At 46.9% G+C, this 14,469-nt stretch overlaps 1 protein-coding gene across 1 annotated transcript in view; it reads right to left on the bottom strand.

The window, feature by feature from the left end:
- The window catches only part of TLL2 (tolloid like 2), a gene marked incomplete at its 5' end in the record, with an annotated part of 194,141 nt that overhangs the window by 96,968 nt on the left and 82,704 nt on the right, over positions 1-14,469 (bottom strand). The gene's annotated exons all lie outside the window — the stretch shown is intronic.

Here is a 14,469-nt window from a genome sequence, read left to right as displayed (position 1 = left end):
GGTAAAAACCAGTGGGGGACTCGGGAGGCCTGGGCTTCCCCAGCCCCTGGGCCTGCCTCCTGCTCACCCACTGATTGCCCCACTGAGCTGAGGCCCTGCCGAGCCAGATTGAAGGAGATGCTTCCTCCAGGAATGAACCCGGGCCCAGAGAACAGAGGGGCTTCAGCTGACAAAGGAAAGAGATTCAAAACCCAGCTCATTCCCCGCTGGGAACGAATTGTATCGGCCAGTCCTGCTGTACTAAATTCTCCCAGGTGCTTAGTAGAGTTTTCTGCATATGGTAAATGTTCAATAAATACCATAGATGGATTGATTGAATTATAGGTTTCCAGGTGGGTTTGAGAGACTAGCTGCTGGAGGAGAATAAATGGGAAGTAGTAGTAATAATAATAATGATAGCATTTGTTAAGCGCTTACTATGTGCCCAGCACTGTTCTAAGCACTGGGGTAGATACAAGGTAATCAGGTTGTCCCACGTGTGGCTCACAGACTTAATCCCCATTTTGCAGATGAGGTCACTGAGGCACAGAGAAGTTAAGTCACACAGCTGATTAGTGGCGGAGCCGGGATTAGAATTCACGACCTCTGATTCCCAAGCCCAAGCTCTTTCCACTAAGCCACACTGCATCTTAAGAAAGCAAATGCTCATTGGATCCTCCCAAGAACCTAGAATAGTGCTCTGTACATAGTTTGTGCTCAATAGATATTATTGATTGATTGGAAGTAATAATAATAATGTTGGTATTTGTTAAGCGCTTACTATGTGCAGAGCACTGTTCTAAGCGCTGGGGTAGACACAGGGGAATCAAGTTGTCCCATGTGGGGCTCACAATCTTAATCCCCATTTTACAGATGAGGTAACTGAGGCACAGAGAAGTTAAATGACTTGACCACAGTCACACAGCTGACAAGTGGCAGATCCGGGATTCAAACCCATGACCTCTGACTCCAGGGAGACCGAGGCACCAAAAAATGAGAATTATATTTTTTGAGGGCTAACTAAATGTCAAATGCTGTACTAAGCACTGTGGTAGATAGCTCCTTGTGGGCAGAGAATGTGTACTCTCTCTGTGGTACTCTCTCAAGCACTTATTACAGTGCTCTGTCCATAGTAAGTGCTAAATATATACCATTGACGATGATGAGGTAAATACAAGAGAATACAAACTGAACATAGTTTCTGTCCAACCCAGGGCTCAGAGTCTAAGAAGTAGGGAGAGCAGGTGCCTTATCCCCATTTCACAGATGAAGAAAATACAGAAAAATGTACCAAAATTAATTTTGTGTCCCCCGGATGAAGGAAGACAACTGACTTGGTGGATCTTTTCCCTACTGCCCAGGTGTTGGGTTAGAAGATGTCATTAATTCTGGGACCAGTTGACTCATTACTTCAGTCCTCCAATCTAACACAGGAGGCCCCAGGTAAAGAGATTTTTCAATCAATCAGTCAATCAATAACAGGCATTTATTGAGCATTTCCTATGTGCAGAGCACTGAAATAAGCACTGGGGAAAACCCAATGTACTCGAGTTGGTAGACACGACCATTCATGATTCATAAACATAGTGCATAAACAAAACCATTTATTCATTCATTCAGTGTTATTTTTTGAGTGCTTACTGTGTGCAGAGCACTGTACAAACCACTTGGGAAAGTACGATATAAAAGTAAATAGACAATTTCCCTGCACACAATGAGTTTACAGTCTAGAAGACAAGTGAGAAAATGTTTAAGCAAGTGGAAACCAATTTGAGCCAGTCCACAGCCCTTCCACTCCTCAAAAATGTCCAACAGCTGTCCGTCCCTCTGATCATTGTGCAGAAACTCCTGACCGTTGGTTTTGAGGCATTCAATCAGCTCTCTCCCTCCTACTTATACAACTCTCATCAACCACTACACCCCAGCTCAATCTCTTCTCTCAAGCCAGTCTACTCATTGGGTTTCATTCTCACTTCTCTCATGAGTGATCTCTTTCTCACGCCCTCCTTCCTGCCCAGAACTCCTTCCTCCTCCAAGATCAGCAGACCACTGCTGTCCTCATCTTCAAAGTCCTTCTGATTTTGCACCTCCTCCAGGAAGCCTTCCTTGATTCTCATCTTCATATTAAGGTCTGTCTCCCCCTCTAGACTGTAAGCTCATTATAGGTCTGTTGTAGAATACTCTTCCAAGCGCTTAGTACAGTGCTCTGCACATAGAAGAACTCTAAATATGACTGATTGATTGTTCTCCACAGCCTGTTCTCCCCACCAACTGCCACTTCAGCCCTCGACTAAGCTCTTGGTTATTCACACTTCCCCACCTACAATCACACTTAGGTACATGCCTTGACTTGCTATTACTTCCCCCTACCAGTAACTTATTTTAGAGTCTGTCTTTCATTCATTCAATCGTATTTATTGAGCGCTTACTATGTGCAGACCAATGTACTAAGCACTTAGAATGCCATCTTTCCCCTCAGATTGTAAACTCCTTGTAGGCAGGGATCATGTCTATTTAATTCATTGCAATTTCCCAAGCAGTTAGCACCAATCAATCAATCATATTTATTAAATCCTTCCTGTGTGCAGAGCACTGTACTAGGCACTTGAGTAATAATAATAATTGTGATATTTGTTAAGCACTTACTATATGCCAAACACTGTTCTAAGTGCTGGGGTAGATACAAGGTAATCAGGTTGGACACAGTCCATGTCCCTCATGGGGCTCACAGTCTTGATACCCACTTTACAGATGAGGTAACTGAGGCTCAGAGAAGTTAAGTGTCTTACCACAGCAGACATGTGGTGGAGCCAGGACTAGAACCCATGACCTCTGACTCCCAGGCCTGTGCTCTTTCCACTAGGGGATAGTGCTCAGTACTACTGATGGTTATCTTAGTCTTGCATGCATAATGTCGTGACAAGATATAAAGGGAACTACAGAGCAGTGAAAAAAACACTTTGAATGGGGTCTCTTTATCTTGGGACACTTGGTTAACAATAGTTTCCTAGAGTTTGCCCTAGTTTCATAAACTGAAAGGAAGATAGAGTCCCCTGCATTTTGAAAACAATGCTAAGGACCGTGAGAGTTTATCCTAGGTTGCAGTTTTCACCCTGAGAATCTCTTGCACACTGTAGCTGCCAAAAAAACCAACTTTTTTACCCCATTTTCATTTGTGTGAGCATTGTTCAGACACCAATGGTTGAGAGGAAAAGTATCAATCAATCAAACGTACTTACTGAGCACTTACTGTGTGCAGAGCACTGTGCTAAGTGCTTGGAAGAGTACAATACAAGGGTATCCCTGTCCATGAGCTTTTAGTCTAGAAGGGAAGGCAGACATTAATATGAATAAATTATGGATAGGCACATTAAGTGCTTCGGGGCCAAGGGAGGAGTGAATATCAAGGTTCTTAAAGGGTACAGAACCGAGTGCTAAGATAGTGAAGCAACGTGGCTTAGTGGCAAGAGCAGAGGCTTGGGAGTCAGAGGACATAGGTTCTAATCCCGGCTCCACCACATGTCTGCTGTGTGACCTTGGGCAAGCCAATCAACTTCTCTGTGCCTTAGTTACCTCATCTGGAAAATGGGGATTAAGACTGTGAGCCCCACGTGGGACAACCTAATTCCCTGTATCTACCCCAGCGCTTAGAACAGTGCTTGGCACATTGTAAGCGCTTAACAAATACCATTAATAATATGCCTTACTGCCAGCAGGAGGTGTTAAACTCATTTCTGTAATAGCAATGAGGGTTTGGGACGAGCCATCCACACTCACTCTCGTTCAGTCCCCCTGTGCCCAGTGGCAGATATTATGAGGTGGCTGGTGGGGAGAACAGGAGCAGTCTATGATCACAAAACAGAATTCACTTCTCTAATGCCACTGAACCTCCATCTCTTCTATCTCACCACCATACTCTCACCTACATCCTGCTCTGGCCTGGAATGCTCTCCCCTTCCGTATCCAACAGACAGCCATTCGCCCCACCTTCAAAGGCTTATTGAAGGGACAACTTCTCCAGGAGGCCTTCCCTGACTAAGCCCTCATTTCCTTTTCTCTCACTCCCTTCTGCATCACCCTTGCACTTTGATTTGTTCCCCTTATCCACCCCTCCCTCAGCGCCACAGCACTTATATACATATTCGTAGTTCATTCAATCTATTTATTGAGAGCTTACTGTGCACAGAGTACAGTACTAAGCACTTGGGGGAATACAGTACAAGCAGACACATTCCCTGTCCACAATGAGTTTACAATCTATTAATTCATTCATTCAATAGTATTTATTGAGCGCTTACTATGTGCAGAGCACTGTACTAAGCGCTTGGGATGAACAAGTCGGCAACAGATAGAGACAGTCCCTGCTGTTTGACGGGCTTACAGTCTAATCGGGGGAGACGGACAGACAAGAACAATGGCAATAAACAGCGTCAAGGGGAAGAACATCTCCTAATCTAGAGACAAGCTCATAGTCTAGAGGTGATTTATCAATGTCTGCCTCCCCCTCTAGACTGTAAACTCACTGTGAGCAGGGAACGTGTCTACCAACTCTGTTGTATGGTCCCAAGTGCTTAGAATAGTGCTCTGCCCACAGCGAGTGCTCAATATATATAACTGATTGATCAATTGATACTTCTAAGACCTCAATGGCAGCAGACACAACAGTATTCTTGGTCATTTCTTAAATCACTTTTGAGCATGAAGCTCAGAAGGGCTTAGTAGTTCAGGGATGTCTTTTACTCTTTCATGTAAAAGTAAGAATTAAAAAGCAAAACAAAGAGAAGCAGCATGGCTCATTGGAAAGAGCACAGGAGCAGTAGTCAGAAGATCTGGATTTTAATTCCAGCTCTGCCTCATGCCTGCTGTGTGGCTTTAGGCAAATTACTCACCTACTCTGTGCTTTAGTTTCTTCATTTGTAAAATATGCTTTGAATAACTGTTCTTTCTCTACAATGGTGAGTCCTACATGGGACAGGGACTGTGTCTGATTTGATTGTATTATTCAATATGTATATTGTCTCCATTGGTACTTTGCACATAGTAAGTGCTTAACAAATACCACATTAATGATTATTAAAAAGCCACAGCTAGGTAGATAACCCCCTCTCAGGTAGAAACCTGGAAAGTTTCCAGTACTCTTCCAATCTCGACTATGGGAGGTAGAGTCAAGCAGAGGCCTGTCCATTCCATTCCTAGCTTGGCCAGTGGCTAGCGTTTGGAAGACAATCTGCTACAAGTCAAAACTCACCTGAGCTGGGCAGCAGAGGCATGGGAGAGAATTGAGGGCAAAGACCCCAGTTTACTGCATGGAAGGAGACAATGGTAAACCACTTCTGGATTTTTACCAAGAAAACTCTAGGGATCCACTACCAGAACGATTGCATTCATTCAATAGTATTTATTGAGTGCTTACTATGTGCAGAGCACTGTACTAAGCGCTTGGGATGAACAAGTCGGCAACAGATAGAGACAGTCCCTGCCGTTTGACGGGCTTACGGTCTAATCGGGGGAGACGGACAGACAAGAACAATGGCAATAAACAGCGTCAAGGGGAAGAACATCTTGTAAAAACAATGGCAACTAAATAGAATCAAGGCGATGTACAATTCATTAACAAAATAAATAGGGTAACGAAAATATATACAGTTGAGCGGACGAGTACAGTGCTGTGGGGATGGGAAGGGAGAGGTGGAGGAGCAGAGGGAAAAGGGGGAAATGAGGCTTTAGCTGCGGAGAGGTAAAGGGGGGATGGCAGAGGGAGTAGAGGGGGAAGAGGAGCTCAGTCTGGGAACGCCTCTTGGAGGAGGTGAGTTTTAAGTAGGGTTTTGAAGAGGGAAAGAGAATCAGTTTGGCGGAGGTGAGGAGGGAGGGCGTTCCAGGACCGCGGGAGGACGTGACCCGGGGGTCGACGGCGGGATAGGCGAGACCGAGGGACGGTGAGGAGTCTGGCGGCAGAGGAGCGGAGCGTGCGGGGTGGGCGGTAGAAAGAGAGAAGGGAGGAGAGGTAGGAAGGGGCAAGGTGATGGAGAGCCTTGAAGCCTAGAGTGAGGAGTTTTTGTTTGGAGCGGAGGTTGATAGGCAACCACTGGAGTTGTTTAAGAAGGGGAGTGACATGCCTAGATCGTTTCTACGGGAAGATGAGCTGGGCAGCGGAGTGAAGAATAGACTGGAGCGGGGCGAGAGAGGAGGAAGGGAGGTCAGAGAGAAGGCTGACACAGTAGTCTAGCCGGGATATAACGAGAGCCCGTAATAGTAAGGTAGCCGTTTGGGTGGAGAGGAAAGGGCGGATCTTGGCGATATCGTAGAGGTGAAACCGGCAGGTCTTGGTAACGGATAGGATGTGTGGGGTGAACGAGAGGGACGAGTCAAGGATGACACCGAGATTGCGGGCCTGAGAGACGGGAAGGATGGTCGTGCCATCGACGGTGATAGAGAAGTCTGCGAGAGGACCGGGTTTGGGAGGGAAGATGAGGAGCTCAGTCTTGCTCATGTTGAGTTTTAGGTGGCGGGCCGACATCCAGGTGGAGATGTCCCGGAGGCAGGAGGAGATGCGAGCCCGAAGGGAGGGGGAGAGGACAGGGGCGGAGATGTAGATCTGCGTGTCATCTGCGTAGAGATGGTAGTCAAAGCCGTGAGAGCGGATGAGTTCACCGAGGGAGTGAGTGTAAATGGAGAACAGAAGAGGGCCAAGAACTGACCCTTGAGGAACTCCAACAGTTAAAGGATGGGAGGGGGAGGAGGCTCCAGCGAAGGAGACCGAGAATGACCGGCCAGAGAGGTAAGAGGAGAACCAGGAGAGGACAGAGTCCGTGAAGCCAAGGTGAGATAAGGTATGGAGGAGGAGGGGATGGTCGACAGTGTCAAAGGCAGCAGAGAGGTCAAGGAGGATCAGAATGGAGTAGGAGCCATTGGATTTGGCAAGAAGGAGGTCACGGGTGACCTTAGAGAGAGCAGTCTCGGTAGAGCGGAGGGGATGGAAGCCAGATCGGAGGGGGTCTAGGAGAGAATGGGAGTTAAGGAATTCTAGGCATCGATTGTAGACGACTCGTTCTAGGATTTTGGAAAGGAAGGGTAGTAGGGAGATAGGACGATAACTGGAGGGGGAAGTGGGGTCAAGAGCGGGTTTTTTTAGGATGGGGGAGACGTGGGCATGTTTGAAGGCAGAGGGGAAGGAGCCCTTGGAGATTGAGTGGTTAAAAATAGAAGTTAAGGAAGGGAGGAGGGCAGGGGCGATGGTTTTAAGAAGGTGAGAGGGAATGGGGTACGAGGCGCAGGTGGAGGGGGTGGCACTTGCGAGGAGAGAGGAGATCTCCTCTGAGGATACTGCAGGGAAGGATGGGAAAGTAGGGGAGGGGGTTGGTGGGGGGGAGGGGAGAGGCGGAGGGGTGACTTTGGGGAGCTCAGACCTGATCGTGTTAATTTTCGTGAGGAAATAGGTGGCCAGATCATTGGGGGTGAGAGATGGGGGAGGGGGAGGAACAGGGGGCCTAAGGAGAGAGTTAAAGGTCCGGAACAATCGGTGGGGGTGACGGGCATGGGTGTCAGATGGAGGTGGGGTGTTCTGGAAGAGATGTGTCCATGGCATCGCTATGGATCAGAAACGACTCAACGGCATAAGACAAGACAAGGTAGGTTGACCAGGGCAAGAACATGGCGGGAGTATTAGCAAGCCAAGGCAAGAGAAAGGATCCAAACTGCCACCACATTAATCCAAGCACTTATCATTCTCCATCTTAACTACTGCATCAGCCTCCTTGCTGACTTCCCTGCCTCCTGTCGCTCCCTACCCCAGTCCATATTTCACTCTGCTACCTGGATCATTTCTCTACAGAAATGTTCAGTCCATGTTTTCCCACTCCCCGAGAACCTCCAGTGGTTGCCCATCCACCTCTGCAACAAACAGAAACTCCTCACCATCACCTTGCCCCCTCCTAACTATCCCTCCCTGATTTCCTACTACAACCCAGCCTGGACACTTCACTCCTCTTAACGTCAACCTACTCACTGGACCTCGATCTCGTCTGCCTTGGCACTGACCTCTCACCCACGTATTGCCTCTGGCCTGGAATGCCCTCCCTCTTTATATCTCATAGACAATGACTCTCCCCCTGTTTCAAAACATTATGGATGCATGATGCAAAAAACTCCTCACTCTTGACTTCAAAGCTCTCCATCACCTTGACCCCTCCTACCACACCTCCTTTCTCTCTTTCTACTGCCCACCCCATAAACTCCGCTCCCCTCACTCACTCACCTCTTCACAGTCCCTTGTTTTTGCCTGTCATTCATTCATTCATTCATTCAATAGTATTTATTGAGCGCTTACTATGTGCACAGCACTGTACTAAGCGCTTGGGATGAACAAGTCGGCAACAGATAGAGACAGTCCCTGCCGTTGGATGGGCTTACAGTCTAATCGGGGGAGATGGACAGACAAGAACAATGGCAATAAACAGAGTCAAGGGGAAGAACATCTCGTAAAAACAATGGCAACTAAATAGAATCAAGGCGATGTACAATTCATTAACAAAATAAATAGGGTAATGAAAATACCACCGTCCACCCCTGGCCCATGTCCTACCGCTGTCCTGGAATGCCCACCCTCCTCACGTCTGCCAAACTAACTCTCTTCCCCTCTTCAAAGCCCTACTCAGAGCTCACCTCCTCCAAGAGAGCTTCCCAGACTGAGCCCTCCCTTTCCCTCTGCTCCTTCTCCCCTCCCCATCGCCCCTAATCCCTCCCTCTACTCTACCCCCTTCCCTTCCCCACAGCACTTGTGTATATTTGTACATAGTTATTGTTCTATTTTATTAATGATGTGTATATATCTATGCTTTTGTTCATCTATTTTGATGGCATTGATACCTATTTGTTAGGCTTTGTTTTGTTGTCTCTCTTCCCCTTCTAGACTGGAGAAGCAGCGTGGCTCAGTGGAAAGAGCACGGGCTTTGGAGTCAGGGCTCATGAGTTCGAATCCCAGCTCTGCCACTTGTCAGCTGTGTGACTGTGGGCAAGTCACTTCACTTCTCTGGGCCTCAGTTCCCTCGTCTGTAAAATGGGGATGAAGACTGTGAGCCCCACGTGGGACAACCTGATTCCCCTGTGTCTCCCCCAGCGCTTAGAACAGTGCTCGGCACATAGTAAGCGCTTAACAAATACCAACTTTTTTTTTTTTGAGCCCATTGTTGGGGAGGGACTGTTTTTTTCTGTTGCCGAATTGTACTTTCCAAGCGCTTAGTACAGTGCTCTACACACAGTAAGCGCTCAGTAAATACAATTGAATGAATGAATGGAAGTCACATTTCCTCCAAGAAGTCTTACCTGACGATCCCCTTATTTCCTCTTCTCCCACTTCCTTTTGTGTCCCCCTTGTACTTGGATCTGCACCCTTTATACACCCCTCACTCAGCCTCCCAACACATGTGATGGGTTCTAAATCCAGCCCCGCCACTTGTCAGCTGTGTGACTATGGGCAAGTCACTTAACTTCTCTGTGCCTGTAATGTAAATATAAAATCTGTAAAATGGGGAATAAGACTGTATGCCCCACATGGAACAACCTGATTACCTTAAATCTACCCCAGCGCTTAGAACAGTGCTTGGCAAATAGTAAGAGCTTAATAAATACCATCATTATTATAATTACTATTACATTCATATCTTTAATTTATTAATTTATATTAATGTCAATCTATCTCCCCCTCTAGACTGGAAGCTTGTTGTGGGCAGGGAACATGTCTACCAACTTGATATATTGTACTTTCCCAAGTACTTAGTACAGTGCTCGGCACATAGTAAGCACTCAATAAATTTGATTGAGTAGTTGATTGGGCGCAATGAGTCAATGACCATCTTTTGGACTAGCATCAATTACTCTGTAGACCTTCAATGCTCTACTAGCAAGAAAAACATCAAACCAAAGCTTAAGTATCACCAATGTGCAACTTTCCTCTCTTCAAGGCTAGTTATCTCAAGGAGTCAGTCAGTCAATCATATTTATTGAGCACTTACTGTGTGCAGAGCACTGTACTAAGCACTTAAGAGAGTACAGTACAACAATAAACAGACACATTCCCTGCCCACGATGAGCTTACAGTCTAGGGAGGCAACTGAATATGCCTGCAGTAAGGGTCAAGTCCCACGTAGTAAAGCTTGAGTCACAAGTACTACTTTCCAAGTGCTTAGTACAGTGCTCTGCACACAGTAAGCGCTCAAGAAATATGATTGAATAAATGAATGAATGCATGAAGTAGTAAGCTCCCTACTGAATAAGGCCTGAGATATCTGAGAGAAGAAGCAGCGTTGCTCAGAAGACTTAGTAGGTCAGGGGAATCTTATATTCTTTTTTTATGGTATTTGTTTAGTGCTTACTAGGTGCCAGGCACTTTATTAAGCGCTGGCATAGATCTAAGCTAATCAGGATGGACACCATCCCTGCCTCTTGTAGGGCTCACAGTCTTAATCATCATTTTACAGATGATATACCTGAGGCACAGAGAAGAGAAGTGACCTGTCTAAGGTCACAAAACAAACAAGTGGTGGAGCCAGAATTAGAACCCAGGTCCTTCTGACACCCCGGCCGTGCTCTATCCACTCTTTCATGTGAAAGCAAGAATTAAAAAGCAAAGCAAGCAAAAGCCGCATGGTCTAGTGTAAAGAGCAGAGCACTGGGAGTCACAAGACCTGGGTTCTAACTCTGGCTGCAACTATGCTGTGGTAACCTCTCTGTGCCTCAGTTTCCCTATCCAGAGACAGAATATAACTTGTCACCTGGGAATGTCCTACATCATGACAACCAAATGCTGGGAGCACTGTGTCAGTGTTATCTGACAGCTGAGGCAGAGTGCATGAGTGCAGAGAAGCAGCATGGTGTAGTGGATAGAGCACGGGCCTGGGAGTCAGAAGGTCATGGGTTCTAATATGCTTTGCACATAGTAAGCGCTCAATAAATACTATTGAATGAATAATATCGGCTCCACCACTTGTCTGCCGTGTGACCTTGGCAAGTCACTTCTCTTCTCTGGGCCTCAGTGACCTCATCTGTAAAATAGGGATTGAGACTGTGAGCCCCACGCAGGACAGGGACTGTGTCCAACCTGATCTGCTTGTAACCAACCCAGCGCTTAATGCAGTGCCTGGCGTATAGTAAGCACTTACCCAATATCACAATTATTAGTATTAATTATTATCATTAGGAGGGCGAAAACCAAGACAATACTCCCCCGGGATGGACCACAGAGCCAGGGTTTTTATGGGGGGGTGGACCAAGAGAAGGAGGATGGGATGAGAAAGAGACCCAAGGCTAGCTTGGGAGCAGAGGGAAATGAATGCCTTGGGAGAAAGGGGAATTCAGTCAAAAGGCTAGTTGGGGGAGTAATTTGCATTTATATAGCATTCTTCACATGAGGCTGTAGGTCCACTCCACTCCAAAATTAACCCCCACAAGCCCTCGGGGAAGGGAGTCCTAGTGGATGGGGCTGTCCTCTCTCCCTGGCCAGTGGCCCTTCCTAGAATTGCCACTGGCTTCAGAGGCAAGAAGCCCATTAATGAGAGTACGGTCCAATGCTGCTGTTTTCAACTGGGCAAAGGGGAAGCGCACCAGTTCACTGAAAAGAGCTGCCCAAAGCCTTAGAAAAAACTGTGTCCAAGGACGCCTGCTACCACGCCGGTGCCCAGATCACAGACAGATGGCAAGAGTCTTGTCAGCTGGGATTTAGGGGGAGAGAAGCTTCTCAAATAATGACGGCCATGGACTACTGGTTCAGAATAGAGAGGGCAGGAAACATCAACCGGGGACTAAGCTCAAATGTAATTAAAACTCTTTCCCCTTCAGGGTCCCCATTAGAGAGATAAAGAAATTAGATTGACCGTCCATTGCTTGAAGATGGCTGGGGAGGGGGTGGGGTGAGGGAGTAGTTCCTTTCCCAAAGGGAATGTCCCAACCCCACCTCTCCTGACTGGTTTGTGGGAGAGGGAGTCACTGCCTCAACAGGACAGATTTTTCCTCACCACACCTCTTTGGAATAAAGAGAAAAAGCATGTCCAAATGAAGAATGGACAGCCTCTGATTTTTTTTTTTAGCTCTACAACTTTCAATTCCAAGGTGTGAGTGTGTGTGTGTGTGTGTGTGTGTGTGTGTGTGTGTGTGTGTGTGTGTAGTAAGTACTTCCTCCACTACATAACTAATCCGATTAGCAGCTTTAGGAAACTTTGAAATGTTAAAATTCAAGGGGCCCATTCATAAACAGCTTGGGCCATTCCTTCACAGAAGTTGCATTCTTCTCTCCACACATAAGAAGCACAGAGGACTCTCTCTAACTCTAGAAGGGTCCCTTTCCCCCAGACCACATCCTCAATTCATCAAACTCCCTCAGAGAGGATGGGGCAAGAGTTCTCCCCTTGCTGTGCTACCTCCCACTCTAATGCACATAACAGATACATACTCTCTCTCTCTCTCTCTCTCTCTCTCTCTCTCTCTCTCTCACCCTTTTAGATTGTGAACTCCCCCAAGAGATAGGATACACACACACAAACACATACACAGTGGATAGAGCACAGGCCTGGGAGTCAGAAGGTCACGGGTTCTAATACTGGCTCTGCCACTTGTCTGCTGTGTGACCTTAGTTCCCTCTTTACTCTCTGGGCCTCAGTTCCCTCATCTGTAAAGTGGTGATTGAGACCGTGAGCCCCATATGAGACAGGGACTGTGCCTAACCTGATTTGCTTTTATCCACCCCAGTGCTTAGTACAGTGCCTGGCACACAGTAAGTGCTTAACAAATACCACAATTATTATTACTGATTTAGATTGTGAGCTCCCCCAAGGGTCAGGACCATGTGTAATTCTCATCTGTGTATTCTTTCCCAGTGTTTAGTAGAGTGTTCTGCATAGTTAGTGCTTAATCAATGCTACTACTTTAGTACATAAACAAACTGGAAGACCAGTGCTAATGTTCAGGGGTCCAATACTAGCTCTTCCCACCTCACACACATGGGGGATGTTGGTGGCTAAATAACCATATCCTAATTGGCCTTTTAGAGACTGTCAACAGATACACCACAAATAACCTTTAGGATAATAATAATAAAATAATAATAACTAAAATGGTATTTAAGTGCTTACTATGTGTCAGGCACTGTATTTAGTGCTGGGGTAGATACAAGGTAATCAGGATGGACTCATGGTCTTAATCCCCATTTACAGAGGAGGAAGCTAAGGCAAAGTGAAGTTAAGAGACTTGCCAAAGGTCACTCAGCAGACAAGGGGCAGAGGCTGGGTTCTTCAACTCCCAGGCCTGTAAGCTATCCACTAGACCTCGCTGCTTCTGGCCCATTCACCCTTTTTGGCCTCTTTCCTGCACCTGCCACTTGGCTTTTCTGTGAGAAGGGCCTTTCACCAGGAGGGTCATCACTTGACCTGATATTCTTGAAATTCTGGCTTGGATGGAAGCAGTTGACCTCTCTGACACTGGCAATGTCCACATTCTTCCCTCCAAGTGGCACTTTATGGTCATTTTTCCATAATGAACAGCCTGGCAGGAGCACTCCATAGCTCTCCTGGATCACTGCTCCTCTCCAGGCTGACTCTGAGGAATTCTGGAAGGGCCAAGGAATTGTTTGTGGGGAGAAATGGGCCCCCCAAAACTGGTAAGCAGGATTTTAGTGTGGAATTAGGGCCTCCTAACTTGGTCCCATCTGTCTCTTTCCCCATTCCACTGTCGGTTTTCCTCCCATCTCTCTCTCCGGCTTCCTCCTTCCCTCTCTCTCTCACTCTGTTCTGAGTCTGTGACAGTAACTTCTGCTGGCGGCTGGAAGTTGTTCACATTCCTGGGAGACAATAGTGGCTGCCTACCCCAAGTGGAAGCAATCCATTTCGTCAGATTCACTCCACCCCCTCCTCAGAGGAGAAAGGGAAAAGTGGGAGGGGAGGGATGGATGGACACAGGCCATGGAATCCTCCCTGCTGCCCTCCAATCCCTTCCAAATTCTCTGCCCTGGGAGCCAGAGCCCAGATTCCCTCACGAGTTCCACTGGCAGGCCAGCATTTTAGCTCCCCTTCCTCAGGGACTGATCTGGTGACCTCTGACCTGTCTATCATCCTACCAAGTGTCATAACCTCCAGCTCTACCCTGCCCACAGGGGTCAGGCCACAACTCTGCCCATCCCAAGTTTGTCTCTTGGCTGATCAGAACCCCTGGTAACATTCCAGAATTGATCTTCCCAGGATCCCTCTGACTGGACATAGACTCTAATCCTGTCAGCTGTGGCACCTTGCACCGCTCAGTTGGTCAGAGTGTCAATGGGGGCACCATTCCTTCAAGCACAAGTCCTAATGGTAATGGATTCCTTATTAAAAATTCTACACATGTACATGGTCCAGGATATATATTGGTTGTCTGATTATTGATCTCCTTTGTGTAGGTAGAATATGGTATGAACTATTGGTCCTCATTGGCCTTGTTGACAAGGTTGCACATATTCGATGTCAGTGG

Source organism: Ornithorhynchus anatinus, chromosome 3, assembly GCF_004115215.2.
Source record: "Ornithorhynchus anatinus isolate Pmale09 chromosome 3, mOrnAna1.pri.v4, whole genome shotgun sequence".
Taxonomy (NCBI): domain Eukaryota; kingdom Metazoa; phylum Chordata; class Mammalia; order Monotremata; family Ornithorhynchidae; genus Ornithorhynchus; species Ornithorhynchus anatinus.
The sequence above is the reverse complement of the archived record's forward strand: the minus strand, read 5'-3'. Positions and strand labels throughout refer to the sequence as shown.